Below are 17,141 nucleotides of genomic sequence, written 5' to 3'. Positions count from 1 at the left end.
GACTATCAATATAATGAGATAATTGAAAATGTTGAATATGATTAGGGATAATAAAAAGATAAGGCACATAATAGTCTCAGAATATTTCAATTATATGCATATTGTGACAATTTTATAATTATACAAGAGTAGTGTTTGTTTGTTTGTGTTTTGAGACAGAGTCTCACTCTGTTGCCTGGGCTAGAGTCCCGTGGCGTCAGCCTAGCTCACAGCAACCTCAAACTCCTGGGCTCAAGCGATCTTCCTGCCTCAGCCTCCCGAGGAGCTGGGACTACAGGCCGCCTAGGTTCAAATCTTGAAACTACCACTTGCCATTGGACCTTGGACAAATTGCTTTATCTTTCTGTGCCTGCATTTTCCCAACTTCAAAATGGGGATAACAATACTACCTACTCCGTATGGCTGATGTGAGGACCAAATGAGCCAGAATGCACAAAGGGCTTTGCAGAGCCTGAACCCCATGAGGTGTTCAATGCTAGCTCTCTGTGTGAACATAAAATTTATAGATTATTTCCCATAAACTTCTTTGTTATATTATTTGTTTCTGTAACCTCAGGTAAAGTACTCTCTACAAATTCAGATTCATATTCACAGAGAAAAATTTTAAATTTCTCAGTGTGATTTTTTTGCTATTTGAGCACAAGTGCTTTTCAGAAATATAACCTATACAGTTCAAGCCCTTAACGCACATGGTTAAGTGTTAGAAATCCTGAAAGATAAAATTAGTTCTTTGTTTAGATGAAAGGCTGGTGAACTCAGGTTTGCGTATGGGCTCTTCTTTAAATTATTTTTCATTTATTCTTACAGTGAAATCTTAATACCAATATCAAATATAATATGGCAATAATTTAGCATATAAGTAATTGCAAAATGATAAATGCCTCCTTGGAGAAAAATATCAAACTTCAGCAAACCTAGTTTTTAAGCCCAAGAAAAACCTAGAGAAAATAAATGTAAAATATATAGGAAATAAAAATATTAAAAATATGCTAAAATGTTGACAAATTCACATGCTGATTCCTAAAAGCATTAACTCAACACATTCTGTGCATTTTCTGATTCTCCCTAAATTCTTTACCCAATTTTAACCCAGTTATATAATTTAAGTAATTTTTAAAAAATTTGTCAGTGATCTCAGAAACAAATAGGAAGCTCTGTATCCAAAGTTCTTTACTCACATCCCCTAATTGTGTAAGTCATTCGAACTTTACATTCCAATAAATATCTATCTTACTCTTTATATATAATTCAAATTTACTCTGTCTACAATTAGGGAAGGGAAAGGAAAATGAGGAAACTAGTTTAAAAGACGAAAGTTTTTCACAGTTAGGAGAAAGGCATGTCTTAACTTCTCTGGGGAAGTGTTTTGACGTCACTGTTTGAGACAAGACTAAGGGTTTGGACCACAGGGAGTCAATTCTCAGGACATTTGTTTCCCTTCTTGTTCCTTCCTCTCCTTCACTCCTGTTTTCTATGCACAGCAGCATGACCTAATTGGAAGAGAAAATAGTCTGGGCTGAGAACTTAAGTCTGATCCCAGTTCCACTTCCTACAAGACTGTCATCTACAGCAAGTACCTGAGCATCTTTGCGTCAAGGGTCCTTCATCAGGATAATAAACTACTGCATTCTTCTACAGGCTTCTTTTTTAATCACTTTTATTGGTGCATAGCTTATATACCATAAATCACATCCATTCAAAATGTACAATTTGATTTACCTGATATATATACTCATGAATACACCACCACAGTCAAAATATGGAACACAGTGTTGAAAATACGTGGTATTGTCAGATTTGTTTTGCTTTTTATCCATTCTAGTGAGTACGTGGTAGTATTTCATGGTGATTTTTATTTGCATTTTCCATTGACTAGTGATGTTGACATCTTTTCTTGTGTTTATCGGTCATTTGTGAAGTATCTAGTCTGATGCCCATTTTTTTTAAATTGGGTTGTCTGTCTCATAAGTACTGAGTTTTAAGAGTATTTTATATATTCTAGATACAAACTCTTAGTTTTGCAAATGTTCTCTCCCAATCTGTGGCTTGTCTTTTTGTTTATGTTTTCTTAACTATGTCTTTTGGACATAGTTTTTTATGTTGAACAATGTTTTTATTAGACAATGCTTCTTATGTTGTTGAAGTTCATTCTATTAATAAAATTTCTTTTCTTTGTGCTTTTTGTGCTCTGTTTAATAACTCTTTTCCTAAACCAGTGCCATAAGGATTTTTTCCTCTGTTTTCTTCTAGACGTTTTATAGTTTAAGATTTTGCATTTAGGTTTATCTATGATCCACTGCAAGTTAATTTCTGTGTATTTGAGGTAAGAGTCAATGTACATTTTTTCCATACGTAAAGACCACTTCTTGAAGACTTTCCTTCTCTCCATTGAATTGCCTTGTTTCCTTTGTCAAAAATCAACTGACTATATAGATGTTGATCTATTTTTGAACTTTAGTCTATTCCATTGATCTATATACTGATCCTTTTGCTTATAGCACACTGTCTTAATTGTAGAACTTTATAGTAAGTCTTGAAATTAGGTGGTATAAGTCCTGCAACTTTGTTCTTTGTGTTTAAAATTATTTGGGTTATTTTAAGTCCTTTGTATCAATATAAATTTTAATATCAGTTTGGCAAGTAGTAGAGATTTTGATTAGAGTTTAATTGAATCTATAGATCAATTTTGGGAGAATTGTTATCTTAAAATTGTTGAGTCTTCCACTTCTTGAAAATAATATATCTTCCACTCATTTAGGCCTTTTAAAATTTCTCTCAGCAATATCCTCTGGTTTTCAATGTACAGTGTACATGTGTAATTAAATTTATTTCTAAATATTTGATTTTTGAATCTAATATAAACAGAATTGTTTTTGCATTTCACTTTAGAGTTGTTTGCTGCTAGAATGTAAGAATAGAATTAATTTTTGCATTTTAACCTTATATACCTTACTGTATTCACTTATTACTTCTAGTTGTTTTGTAGGCCTCAGGATTTCCTAAGTAAACAATCATATTATCTGCAAATAAAGACAATTTTGCTTCCTCCTTTCTAAACTTTATCATTTTATTTCTTTTTCTTCCTTTATTGCAATGGCTAGAACCTCCAATTTAATGTTGAGTAGAAGTGGTAAAAATGAGCACATTTGCCTTTTTTCTGACTTCAGTAGGATATCATTTAATATTTCACTGTTAAGTATCATACCCACTGTAGGTTCTTCATAGATGTTCTTTATGAATGTGGAGAAGTTGTTTATATTCTAAGTTTGGTGAGAATTTTTCTTATGAATGGGTATTGAATTTTGTCATATTTTTTCTCTACATATGAAAATAATCATATATGGTTTTTCCCCTTTATTCTGTTAATATGGTGAGTTACATTGATTTTTTAATGTTAAACCAACCTTGAAGTCCTGAGATAATCTAATTAGTTATCATGTATTATCTTTAAAAAATTGTTTTACATAATTGTTGAAGTTGATTTGCTAATATTTTAAGGATTTTTACATCTATGTTCACGAGAGATATTAGTCTATAATTTCCTTTTTGTAAAGTTTGTGTCAGGTTTTGATATTAAAATTTTTCTACCTTCATAAAATGAATTATAAAGTGTTCCCTTATTTTCTATTTTCTAAAAAAAGTTTATAAAAACTGTATTTCTACCTTATAGTTTGATAGAATGCAGCAGTGAAATCACCTGAGTCTGGAGTTTTCTTTGTGGGTAGGTTTTGGTATAGTTATACAGTTACTATAGTTAAATAGTTATAGAGTTATTCATATTTTCTATCTTACCTTGGGTCACTTTTGGTAAGTTCTGTTTTTCAAAGGACTTTTCCAATTTTTCACAGTTATCAAATTTTTTGGCATCAAGGTGTTTATAATATTCTCTTATCCTCCCTTTAATAAATGTAGGGCTTTTAGTGATAATCCTCATTCAATCATGATATTGATGATTTGTGTTTTCTCTTTTTTTCCTTTATCATCATAGCTCAGGGTTTACCCATTTTGTTGAACTTTTCAAAGAGCGAGCTTTCAGTTTTGTTAATTTCCTCCATTGGTTGTCTCTTTTCTATCTCATTGATTTCGGCTCCTCTCTGCTTTCTTTCCTCCTGCATATGTTTGCTTTATTTTCCCTGACTTCTTACAGTGAAAATTTGCATGATTAAATTTAGGCTTTTCTTCTTTCCCCACATAAGCACTTAAAGCTATAAACTTCTCTCTAAACATTCTTTTCGTTGCATCCTACAAATTTTGATAGGTTGCATTTTCATTGTTATTCAGTATAAAATATTTTCTAGCTTCTCTTGGTTTCTGCTTTTGCCCGTAGAAACATGCTCCATATGGTTTCAATCTTTTTAAATTTATTAAGACTTGGTTTATGGCATTGCATAATGCTTATCTTGATGAATATACCATGTGTACTTGAAAAAAATGCATATTCTTCAGTTAAGTGTTGCATTCTATGAAAATCAATTAGATTAGGATGTTTAATAGTGTTTTTCAGATTATCTGTGCCTTTACTAGCATTTTGTCTAGTAGTTCTAGCAATTGCTGTGTAAGGAATGTTAAAATACCCTACAATGACTATGATATTGTCTAATCAAATGTTTCATTTACTTTGAGTCTCTGTTGTAGCACATAAACATTTATGATTGTTATATATTCCTGATCAATTCTTCCTTTTTCATTATGTAATGTTTCTTTTTATCTCTGGTATTATAATACTCTGGATGTCTATTTTATCTAATCTGTATATAGCTGCTTCAGACTCCTTAGGCTTATTGTTTATATGATATGTCTTTTTTCATCCAATTATTAATATTTTCAGCCTTTCTGTGTCTTCATGTTTAATGTGTCTCTCTTCTAGGCAGCATATAGTAGAATCTCGTTTTTTTTCTATCCTGATAATCTCTACACTTCTATGATTGTTGACACAGGTGGATTTAGGTCTATTATTTTATTATTTGTTTTACCTTTGTCTCCTCTGCTCTTAGTTCCTCTTGTTCCCCCTTTCCTATATTCTTGTGGATTATGTGAATATTTTTCATAATTTCATTTTAATTTACCTATTGGCCTTTTAGCCTTTTGCATTATTGCTTAGAAGTTCCTCCAGGGATGATAATAGAAACCCTTAACCTCTCACAGTCTACTTGCAATTGCACTGGTCCGTTTGCCCTCCCCGGCCACACCACCACCACCACCACCACCATCCTTTGTGCAATGGCTGCCACACGCTCCATCTATACAATATACACCTAAGTCAGTGTTTTGCTATTTCCTTATATAGTCATGTATATTTTAAAGGAATTAAGTGGGAAAATGGTCTTTTATGTTTACTCCAACATTTATAATTTTTGATGCTTTTTATTCCTTTTTAATATCATTTCCCTTCAGTCTGTAGAACTTCCTTTAGCTTTTTAAAGTCCAGGTCTTCTGATGATGAATTCTCTCAGTTTTCCTTTCTCTAAAAATGTCTTCATTTTGCTTTCATTCTTGAAGGCTATTTTTGCTAGATATTGAAATCTAAGTTGATACTTTTTCTTCAAGCACCTCAAAGATTTTATTCCACTGCCCTCTGACTTCTATAATTTCTTCTGAGAAGTCACAATCATTCAAATTATGTTCCCCTGTATAGAATGTGTCATTTTTCTCTGGCTGCTTTCAAGATTTCTCCTTTTTTCCTTGTTTTTGGTTTTCAGCAGTTTGACTAAGTCTAAGTTAGTTTTTCTTTGTATTTATCCTGTTTGGGGTTCACTGAGCTTATTCAATTAGAAAATTAAAATATTTCAGCCAATTCAGGTTGCTTTCAGCCATTATTTCTTCAAATGTTTTCCATCCCATTCTCTTTCTCCTCTCCTTATGGTACTTTGCCTACCCATGTGTCAGCTTTTTTGGTATTGTCCCACACATCGCTGAAGCTCTCTACAATGTTTCTCTCTCCCTTTTCCCCTCCTCCTCCCCTTCCTATCTGCTTTCTTTCCTCTTCTTCCTCTTCCTCCTCCTTCATATGGGACAATTTCTAACACCCTAACTTCTAGTTCACTGGTTCTTTCCTCTGTTATCTCCATTTTGCTATTACAGCCCATCCAGTAAAATTTTTATTTTATATGTAGTATTTATCAGTTCTAAAATTTCTACTTGCTTTTTTATATAGTTTTAATTTTCTCTCAATACTTCTTATCTTCTTATATATTAGAAGCACCTTTTTTAATCCATCAAGCATAATAGCTGCTTTAAAGTCTTCAGCTGATAGTTTCAATATTTCAGTCATCTCAGACTGACCTCTTTTGATTGTCCTCTTTGTTGAAAATAGGTCACATTTTCCTGATCATTCATATTTTGAGTAGTTTTGAATTGTATCCTGAGCACTGTGGATGTTTTAGTAAAGACTCTAAATTCTACTGTATTCGTCCCAAGATTGTTGATATTTTGTTTCAATAAGAAATTGACTTAGTTAGACTCAAATTACAAACTCTGTCTCTCCTGTAGTGAGTAGCAATTCAAATCTCAGCTTAATATTCTAAACCTCAGCTGTGAGCTGCTTTAAATCTACTTTGTGCACATGTGGTTCATGGGTCAGCTAGAGACTTGGGCAGAGTTCAGACACAGAATTTAGGTCATCCCTTCTCTGGGTCTGTCCTCCTCACTCTCATGTCCGTGATTGTCCCAGGCTCCAGCCCCTGAATCCTCAAACCAGAAATATGGTGGTCTTTCTATTGGAGTTTTTGCCACCCACAGGCGCTTTGTGACCATGATCTGTCCTCTGGCCAAAATTAAAAAACAGGAAACTCATACTCTGCTCCAAGATTCAACTCCCCTCTGCCTCTTTTGTTCACTCCCTAAATCCCTAATAGTTGCTTTTTGTTGGAGCATTGATCCGTTAGGAGTCTACTCTACTCTGTGTGTCTCCTTCACCACTGTATCTGCACTACCTAGTTAAGAGTCCTCAGCCATGGGCTGGTGTCCCTGACTCCTGATAGGCTTATTAAAAGGATAAATGTGATCATATCTAGAAAAATTATTTTGGCATGTTAAACATACTGTCAAGAATAAGGAGGCATTTAGATATACCTAGAAACTAGCCAGTCTCCAAAAATGTAAATATGGCCCAAAAAATATTAAGAAAAATATGTTAAAGTCTTATAGAACAAGAAGAAACATGACAAGTGTTGGGGGAGGAGCCTTCACTGTTAAGTGATAGGGCAGCCATCTGGTCATTTCATTGATGATCACAATTTATTTTATCTGTGGATCTATAGCAGAAAGTTATTGGGTTTTCATTGTGATCGAAAATGAGAAAATGTACATCTTTCGTTTCTGGCAAATCTGTAGGTGGTATGGTACTTGAATTGCATGAGTATAGTTCCTAAGAATAATTTTACATAATAATACTTAGGTGTCCAAATCCTTTAAAGGACAGCAAGCATCCGCAAGCCTCAGAGCACTCTGACATGCTTTTTAATTATAAAGAAAATTTATTTATTTTTAATTATAAAGGAAGTTCAAAATTGCTTTAAAGATGGGCATTGTTTGTCTATTTAACAAACATTATAGCAGATCCAAGTAGCAAAACAAATTGTAAAATTCGGCATATAGTCCCAGAAAAGATCCTTTCTCAAATTGCTAAGCTGGTGTTGCTAAATCAAGCAGTTCTTGCCTAAGAATTTTCACAGGTGTTCATTTGCATGTATGAAATTCCTCCTGTGACGTGAGTTTTTAAACAAGTTGTTTGAGTCAGGTTTCGAGTCTAATTGGTGAACATTGGTATCTGACTACTCATCCTTGTAGCAGAGATAGTAATTTTTCAAAATTTCCAGCCATTCCTAGAGATTAATGAGTTAGAAAATAGAAAGGCAAAATTTAAACCACAAGCTACTAGTCCAAGCCTGTAACATCAAATGCCCAGGCTTAAAAAATGTCTCATTATTTAATATCCTGGCCTCAGTTGTCCTCCCCATGCAATGTACACAGTATATAGTGACTGGAAACCTTATCTTCCAAACCCTTCCTTCATTGTGGTTTCCCACCCTGAACTTTTCAAATCCCACCCTTCTGCCTGGCCTTTCAAGCCTTCCCTTAGAGCAGTGGTCCCCAACCTTTTTGGCACCAGGGACCAATTTCATGGAAGACAATTTTTCACCATTGTTGGGGGCGGGGTGCAGTGCGGAGCTTAGGCAGTGATACAAGTGATGGGGAGCAGTTGTAAATACAAATGAAGCTTCACTGGTTCACCCTACGCTCACCTCCTGCTGTGCGGCCTGGTTCCTAACTGGCCACAGACCGGTACCAGTCCATAGCCCAGGGGTTGGGGACCATAGACTGAGAGGACATCTGTTTGTTCTTGGAGTCACTGCCACAGCCACTGTCATGGTTCCCTGATGTGGCCCCTCACAGGCTTGCACTGATGCACGTCAGGCCAGCCAGCCAGCCCCCCCCAAGCCCCCGCCTGCTCGTCCCCTATTGCAGTTCCACACTCATGCACTGACGCACACCTGGCCTCCGTTCACTCCAGGTCCCTATCTGGAATGTCCACACGGTCCATACCCCGCCCAGCCACCTTCTCAGCCACACAGACACCTCACCTCAAGAATCATGACCCCTATAGCACTCATGGATCCCACCTGCCTCCCTTCCTCTTTTGTACCCCACTTTTCAATATCCTTATTGTTTTTTCATAGTTTCCTTCCCCCTAGTAGACTATAATGTCCTTGAGAGCAAGAAATGGGTCTCATTCCTATTTCTAGTCCCCAGCACTAAAAACTTCCTGGCACATGTTAAATGTTCATTATGTGTCTATTAAATTAATCAAAGAACAAAGAAATAAATGAACATGTACTCTTTAATTCAACCACGAAAAAATATGGCAGTGGACCTCTGCATGTAATTCATCTACGTACACCTCAGCTTCATATAAAACTTTCTCCAAACTAGAATCACTCATCTTCGTTTTACCACTTCCTTCGAACTTCAGAGGCTCCACCATTTAACCCTTTCTCTCTGATCCTTCTTTTCTGCTATTTCTAAATTCCACAGGCCTCACACCCAGACTCCTCACACTTCCACAGATTCAAAAAGCAAATGTTACTATATCTAAAGAGAGATAGACTCTAAGTGAACCTCAACACCCACTCTCAGCATTGGACAGATATCTAGACAGAAAAAATAGCAAATAAACATTGGATTGAAACTGGATTGTAGACCAAATGGACCTAACAGACATAAAGATGAGGTGTAAGACCTTATCTTTCTTTTATTTTAAGCACTTACTTAGTTCCTTCTTTGTTCCGGTACTATGAATAAACAAGGAAGTTTTTTTTATTTACTGCTAATTCATTTAATTCTCACAGCAATTTCCTGAGGTGAACATTAATACCCACGTTCTGATAGATGAGAAGATTAAGTAACTTGCCAAGGTCACACAGCTCATGAGACATGAAGCTGGCATTTGGACATGAGGCTGCCGTATTCTGAAGACTTGCTCTTTTTCTCCATCCCAGCATGAGGGGTGGGAGCAAATATTCTAGGCTGGACACTTGCTTTATGTTCTTTCTGTAATAAATCTGTAATTTTTACAGACATGACATATTTCTAAAGCCACAGAATAGATCTATTAAAATGAGTGGTTTTCATATGGGAGCTACATCTTTGATCAGAGATACAGGCAAAGAAACTCCTGGCTTTACATTAAAACTCCGTATTTGCAAAAGTAATTTTATTACCCATGACCATTTTCCTGTGTTTTTAAACTACAAAACCCCAGAGCACAGTGAGTACAGGGGGAAGGTAGTCGAGGGGCTTCACCAAGGAATGAAATCGTAACATCACAGGCCTAACGCAGCCTGCCAAATTCATGTCAGAAAAAAATCTATTCAGTCTTAGATCCTTTGACAAAAATAACTCTTATTTTCAAGAATAGGAAGGGTTGGGGGTTTTTGTGTCTTCTTACAAGAAATTTCCATCCATTGGCTTTAAATTTTACTTTTCATTCAAAAGCACGGCCTGTTTTTATATTAAAAGCTTCCTAGGAAAATGAGATTCATTTTCTCACACTCTGAATCATGGTTTTGCTCTGACTGGGTAAACAACACACATCCCCAGACTCTTGCTAGAGAGAGTCACCGAAACTTCTTTTTAGATCAAAAGGAAATGATCAGTAAATAGCTTCTTTGATTCTGAGTTCTTCTGTAGGAAATGGAAAAACAGAGAAATTACAATTCTAAATATCAGCATCAGATTCAAATAACGACTTTGTGGGAAAACAAGAATAGGTTCCCTCAGCCCAGACTCAGGTTCTGAGGGGCTCGATGTTTTCATAGTTCCGAGGCTCTCTGTAAGAAAAATAAAGCAAACTTACAAACACAAATTTAATCATAAACACAATGTTTATCTAGAATAAACAACAAAATTATAAATCATAAATTTAATAAACCTGACAAATACAACAAACAAAATTCCCCCCCCAAAATTACATACCATTTTTATTAACTGCCTGATACATTTCTCTAATGCTCTTTTTTCTATATTTTTTGGCTGCATACTCTTTTAAAACACTTTTTCCTAAAATTAAAGATTTTAAATTATTTTCTATATAGAATAACAGTTAACTGTTTTTTCTTTTAACTTGGTTAAGATTTGGGGGTCCTTTCAACATTAATAATAGTTTAGAATAATTTATTCCAACTTCTCAACTCGTTATTTGTAATGTCATGTAAATTTTTAGGATTGTTGTCAAATTTGGAAAAATCTCCGTCAAGTATCTTTCATATAGGAGCTGTAAAATCTGGGAAAATGCCTATAGAATACCTTCTGGCTCCATATATTTCAAACCCTGTCCCAGCACTACGCACGTACTGCCAGGGTCAGCCTCTGTAAAAAGTGCTGTTAGCATAGCACATGTCACAACCCACATGAGTAGGCACAGTGGCCAGGAGGAATATCCCTGGAAGCCCCTCTACCCCAGCCTCCAGAACTATGGGAAATAAATTCCTGTTGTTTAGAAGCCACCCAGCTTATGGTATTTTGTTATAGCAACCAGAATGGACTGACACCCACTGAACCCAAACTAAGTATTTCCCTAAGTTAACTTTTCCTTAGCCTAGTCCCAGAATCCCCACGGCCATTCCAGGGCCATCCAACAAGAGGGGAAGTCAGTATGGAAAGAGACATAGTTGTAGTTAAAACATTTTTTGCAAATTTTACAAAGCCCCATGACCATAGGAATCCATTTTGACACTTCAGAAAGCCTTAGCCTGGGCTTAGCTGGAGCTCAGGCTGCGTGTTCTTCACAGTGACAGCCACCTCTGCACTTCCTGCTTTTTTTTTTTTTTTTGGACAGAGTCTTGCTCTGTTGCCTAGGCTAGAGTGTCATGGTGTCAGCCTAGCTCACAGCAACCTCAGACTCCTGGGCTCAAGTGACCCTCCTGTCTCAGCCTCCCGAGTAGCTGGGACTACAGGCATGCGCCACCATACCTGGCTAATTTTTTTTTCTATTTTTAGTTATCTGGCTAATTTCTTTTTTTTTATTTTTAGTAAAGATGGGGTCTCTCTCTTGCTCAGGCTGGTCTTGAACTCCTGACCTCAAATGATCCTCCCGCCTCGGCCTCCCAGAGTGCTACGATTACAGGCGTGAGCCACCATGCCTGGCTCTGCGCTTCCTATATTTTATGCCCTCAGTCTACTAACAATCGGTGAGAACATGCATGAGCATTTAAAGTACTTAAATCTGCGCCCCCATAATTACAGTCACAGATTGTCAGTACACCGTGGAGAATGGGGCCAGGGCACTGCTTCTGAGGCACCGGGCCCCGGCCCTGGCTTAGCGGTTCTGCATATATCCACGTGGATTCACTCCTTGATTCCTCACAGCACTGAGGACTAGTCCCCCGAGTTACATTAGGAAACAGGCTCAGAGTTACTAAGCAGCAGGGCGGGGCCCAGGGCAAGCCACCTGACACCACCTGAGGCCACCTGAAGCCTTGCTCTTTCAGTTTTCACCGTGACCTTTCCTGTCTTCTTTTCCTCACCATGAGAGTAGCACATACTTATCACAGAAAACATTTTAAGTATAGAGAAATAGAAGGGATTTTAAAATTGTACCTATAGTCACATTACCTAGACACAAGCATAGCAAGATTTTGCTGTATTTTCATGTTTTATGGGACACAGAAATTAAAAACATTAAACTAAAATCAAACCTATTTCTGTCATTATTAAAGACATATATGTTCCTTATTCAAAAATATAAAAAATATTGAAAAGTAGAAACTGAGAAGCATGTGCATTCGTTCGCTAGGGCAGCTGCGACAACGTCCCACAGACTAGGAAACAACAGAAACTGACCGCCTCGCAGGTTTGGAGGCCAGAAGTCCAGGATCACGGTGTTGGGGGGGCGGGGTAGGTTCCTTCTGAGGTCTGCGAGGGAAGAAGCTGTTCCAAGCCTCTCTCTTCTGGTGGTTTGCTGGCAACTGTGGCCTCCCTTGGCCTCCAGAACATTACCCTGATCTCTGCCTTCACCTTCACAGGCTGTTCTCCCAGGATGGGGGGTTCTATGTCCCAGTTTCCCCTTCCTGTAAGGGCACCGGTCATGTTGGACTAGATGCCCACCCCACGCCAATATGATCTCATCCTAACTTAACTAATTACGTCGGCAAAGACTCAATTTCCCAATAAGGTCACATTCTGAGGTACTGGGGGTTAAGGACTTCATCATATGAATTTAGGACGAGGGGGACACAAGTCAATACATAACACCATCCCAAACCCTATGAGCCAAGGAAAACCAATGTCAGCAATTTATTATTAGGCAGATTTTGAAAATACAGCCACAAATTCTCCTGATGCTCCTCCCACTGAGGGTGGGGTCTATGTCCCCTTTCTTTGCTGCTGAGCAAGCTTGTGACCACCCTGCACGGTAGTTCTAGCTTTCAAGTCATCACAACCCAGGCGCCAGCCAGACAGGGGAATGAAAGAGTTTCCAGATGTTTCTAGCCCTCAGCTATCCAGTCATTGCCAGCTTGAGCCTTACTGAGCTGAGGTCCCAGACATCATGGAATAAAGACAAATGGTGCCTACTGTGCCCTAATGACATTCCAGCCCCACCAAACCAGTGAGCACAATCAAGTGGGTATTGGTTGTGATGGTTAATTTTATATGTCAACTTGACTAGGCCACAGGGTGCCTAGATATTTGGATAAACATCATTCTGGGTATGTCTGTGAAGGGGTTTGGGGCTGATTAACACTTCACTCAGCAGACCGAGTAAAGCAGATTGCCCTCCTCCCTCCACTGGAGGCCTGAACAGAACAAAGGCAGCGTAAGGGGGAATTTGCCATCCATGCCTGACCACTGGAGGTAGGACAGAGGTTTCCTCTTGCCCTTGGACGGGGACTTACACCATTGGTGCTCCTGGTTCTCGGGCCTTTGGACTTGGACTAGAACTGTACCTCCAGCTTTCCTGAGTCTCCAGCTTGCAGAGGGCAGAGCATGGAGCTTCTCAGCCTCTGTAATCACAGGAACAAATTCCTCATAATAAGTCACCTATAATAAATTTATTATTATACATATACGCTATTGGTTCTATTTCTCTGGAGAACCATAATACATTGTCTAAGCCACTAATTTCAAGGGAAGAGAGGGCTAGTTATGATGCAATAGTAACTAGAAATGTTATAATTCTCAGTCTTTTTTCTGTGCCTTTAAAAACATATCTCTTACTGAAGTATGTCACTAACTTTGCAGATCAAAAGGAAATGATAATTTCTCTGATTCTGAGATTTTCTTTAAGAAATAAAAAAACAGGTTGGGTACAGTGGCCAAGGCAGGGGGATTGCTTGAGGCCAGGAGTTCCAGATCAGCTTGAGCAACATAGTGAGACCCTGTCTCTATAAAAAAATAGAAAACTTAGCCGGGCGTGGTGGCATGCACCTGCAGTCCCAGCTACTCAGGAGGCTGAGGCAGGAGGATCACTTGAGCCCAGGAGTTTGAGGTTGCTGTGAGCAATGAGGACACCACTGTACTCTAGCTCAGGTGACAGAGCAAGACACTTTCTCAAAAAAAAGAAAAAGAAAAAAGAAAAGAAATAGAAAAACAGGCTACATCTCTAAACACTATCATTATATGAACATAATAAACAGACTGAGTCCAACCACAGCTCACACAGGGACATTCACAAGTCCTGGGTAGGAGTTGATGTAAAGTGAAGCTTAGTGACTCACTGGCTGCTAATAAACGTTTTACTGGTCTTGCCCAATGAAAAGTACCAGAAAACAAGTGCACTTTGGAGTTTTAAAGATGCAGAAAATGTGTGAGGCTCTTGGTGATGAAAACAATCCATGCTCTGCACTCTACAGCTGTAGTTTTGAGAAAGAGGGAAGGGTTTAGTTTTTGGCATTGTCTCTGAACCACAGAGATAGTTAAGCCAGTATTAACAGATACTGGAGCCAAATCGCTTTAAGTGGGTCATCAAACATGACATTTCTTCTGAAACATGAGGTAAAGCACATGCTTCAAGAAATACATTTGGGCCAGGTGCAGTGGCTCACGCCTGTAATCCTAGCACTCTGGGAGGCCGAGGTGGGCGGATCACTCAAGGTCAGGAGTTCGAGACCAGCCTGAGCAAGAGCGAGACCCCCGTCTCTACTAAAAAAAAAGAAAGAAATTATCTGGCCAACTAAAAATATATATAGAAAAAAAAAATTAGCCGGGCATGGTGGCTCATGCCTGTAGTCCCAGCTCCTCGGGAGGCTGAGGCAGGAGAATCGCTTAAGCCCAGGAGTTTGAGGTTGCTGTGAGCTAGGCTGACGCCATGGCACTCACTCTAGCCCGGGCAACAGAGCGAGACTCTGTCTCAAAAAAAAAAAAGAAAGAAAGAAAGAAATACATTTGGAGGGAAACTGTGAGTGGAGCAGCTCAGGGAAGCCTTGCGGGCCAGACCTGACCTGCTGGCCTCCGGGCAGACCAGACGGCATGGAGGCCAGACACCTGCATCTGGGTCCAGAGTGAATGAGGTTGGTCTTACAAGTGGATCGTGATTTCCTCATTACCGAGTATTTCATTTGACTACTCCCGCAGGAAGCATAAGTCCTCCAGTGTTCTGGTGAGGGGGCAAGGTGGTCTGTGGCACCAGGCCTTGCAAATCTGAAAGTATTAATACGTCTGTTGCCTTGAAAGACAGCAGATTGCACTAGGTGCGAGGTTGTTCCCAACATCCCCCCCTGAAAACCCTGTTAGATGTTGTTTAATTGCCTTCTGATCTTGGGTGTTGCAGAAAAGCCTACGGCCAGGGGGACTTTTGCGCCTTTATAGGAAACTTGCTTCTCTCTGCCCAATCCTCTTAAGGTCTGTTTCCTATATCCTTGTCATATAAAAAAATGTTGCTGTTAGTTTTTCTTGGAATGTGGTGGATTCTTTTAATCTTCAAATTCAAGTACTTTTCAGACTCAGGAAATGCTTCTTGAATTAGTCCTTTAGTTGCTACTTCTGTTTTCCCGTGACAATACCTAGGACTCTCAGGATGAATCACTATTCCCTCTGCGTGCGTCTGTCCTCTTCTCCCACACTGGCTCAGTGTTTTTAATCCTTCTCTCCACATCGTGGGAACATTTTTCAAGTCAGTTCTTTAAACCACTCATTTGACATCTGAGAATGTGACTTTTTTAAAACAGTAATTCCTTAATGCAAGGCATACCTGTGCTACAATTACTTTACTATTAATACACGCTAACAAAGAATTAGTGACACCTTGTGGCAGAAACTTATTAATTCATGCTCTACTGTTACCCATTTTCAGAGGAGAGGCTTGTCCAAAGGCCTATGCATTTCACTAAGAAGTTAAAAACAATGCAAAACTTCCAGAAAAAATAATCTGTGATTGCAGATTCTACTTCTGTAACTATATTCTCTCATCAGTTACTCTATGTTGGCTTCAATCTCCTCCTCTTACAGAAACTTCTGTGACTGTCAAGTTCACATATGACTCCCATGTTGACAAACCCAACGGTTACTTCTTGAGTCTCATCTTTCTTAACCTCTTGGTAATATTTAACCAGGTTGAGAACGTTGTTTTTGAAGCCCTCTGTTTCAGCAAAATCACAGAGTTTTCCTTCTACCGTTAAAGTTTTTAAAGCCTTCTAAATGCTTATGAGTACCAAGTTTATATCTCAAGCCCAGAACTTTCCAGCAAACTCCAGGCTTAACATATGTCCAATGGCATCTTAAAATTAACCTGTCCAAAGAAGAACTCTTGGTTCCCTACTCTCTCCACTGTTGACTGCATCTCAGTAAATGACAGCATCCTGTCATTTTACTGAAGCCAAAAAACTTGGCAGTCATCCTTTATTCCTCTGTTACTCACTCCCACATCAACCCATTAGTACGTTATCTTAATTCATTCCCCAAAATATCCCCAATATTTTGGGCAATGTGCCCATCTCTTCATTTTCCCTATTAACACCCTAACTCAAGCCACAGCCTCTCTCTAAGCTACTGCAGCACCTTCCTAACTGGTATCTTAAGCTTCCCCTCTTACAATCCATTCTTCACAGAGCAATTGGTGATTTCTTTAAAATATAATTCAGATCATATCATCCTTCATCTTTCAAAGGCTCCCCATAATGCCAACTCCTCCCCCATCCTTCAGGGCTCTCCAGTTCGTCCCTAGTGTCCTCCAAACACTCTAAAGCTCACTTCCACCCCCTCACCCCTGGCACTCCAGGGCGGCTCCACGTGTTCCAGGCTGGCCCGCCTCCTGCTCCTCAGACATGACAAGCTTGCCCCTTCTTTAGGAAGAACGTTCTAGCTCCCACCCTCTGCCTGGACCCCTCTCCCCAAACATCATGTGGTTGATTGCTTCTCATGTCACACAGGTCTCTAGTTAAATGTTACCTTCTCAGGCCTTTGCTACCACTGACTCTAAGGCAGCCGCTCACATGCTCCTTATCACGACACTGTTTTGTTTTCATCATACCTTTTAACATTCCCTGAAATTTTCTTATTTTTTTCCTCTTTTGATTTATTTGCCTATTTTCTGCTTCCCTTCACTAGGATGAAAGCTCAGTCTATTCCTAGCTCGTAAGTCTTGTACCTGGTACAAGGAAGGTGCTCAATGTTTGCTGATGTCATAAGTTCTCTCTTGCATTCTTGTA

The sequence above is a fragment of the Lemur catta genome, chromosome 2 (genome assembly GCF_020740605.2).
Source record: "Lemur catta isolate mLemCat1 chromosome 2, mLemCat1.pri, whole genome shotgun sequence".
In the NCBI taxonomy this organism is placed as follows: Eukaryota; Metazoa; Chordata; class Mammalia; order Primates; family Lemuridae; genus Lemur; species Lemur catta.
This window is presented reverse-complemented; position numbering follows the sequence as displayed.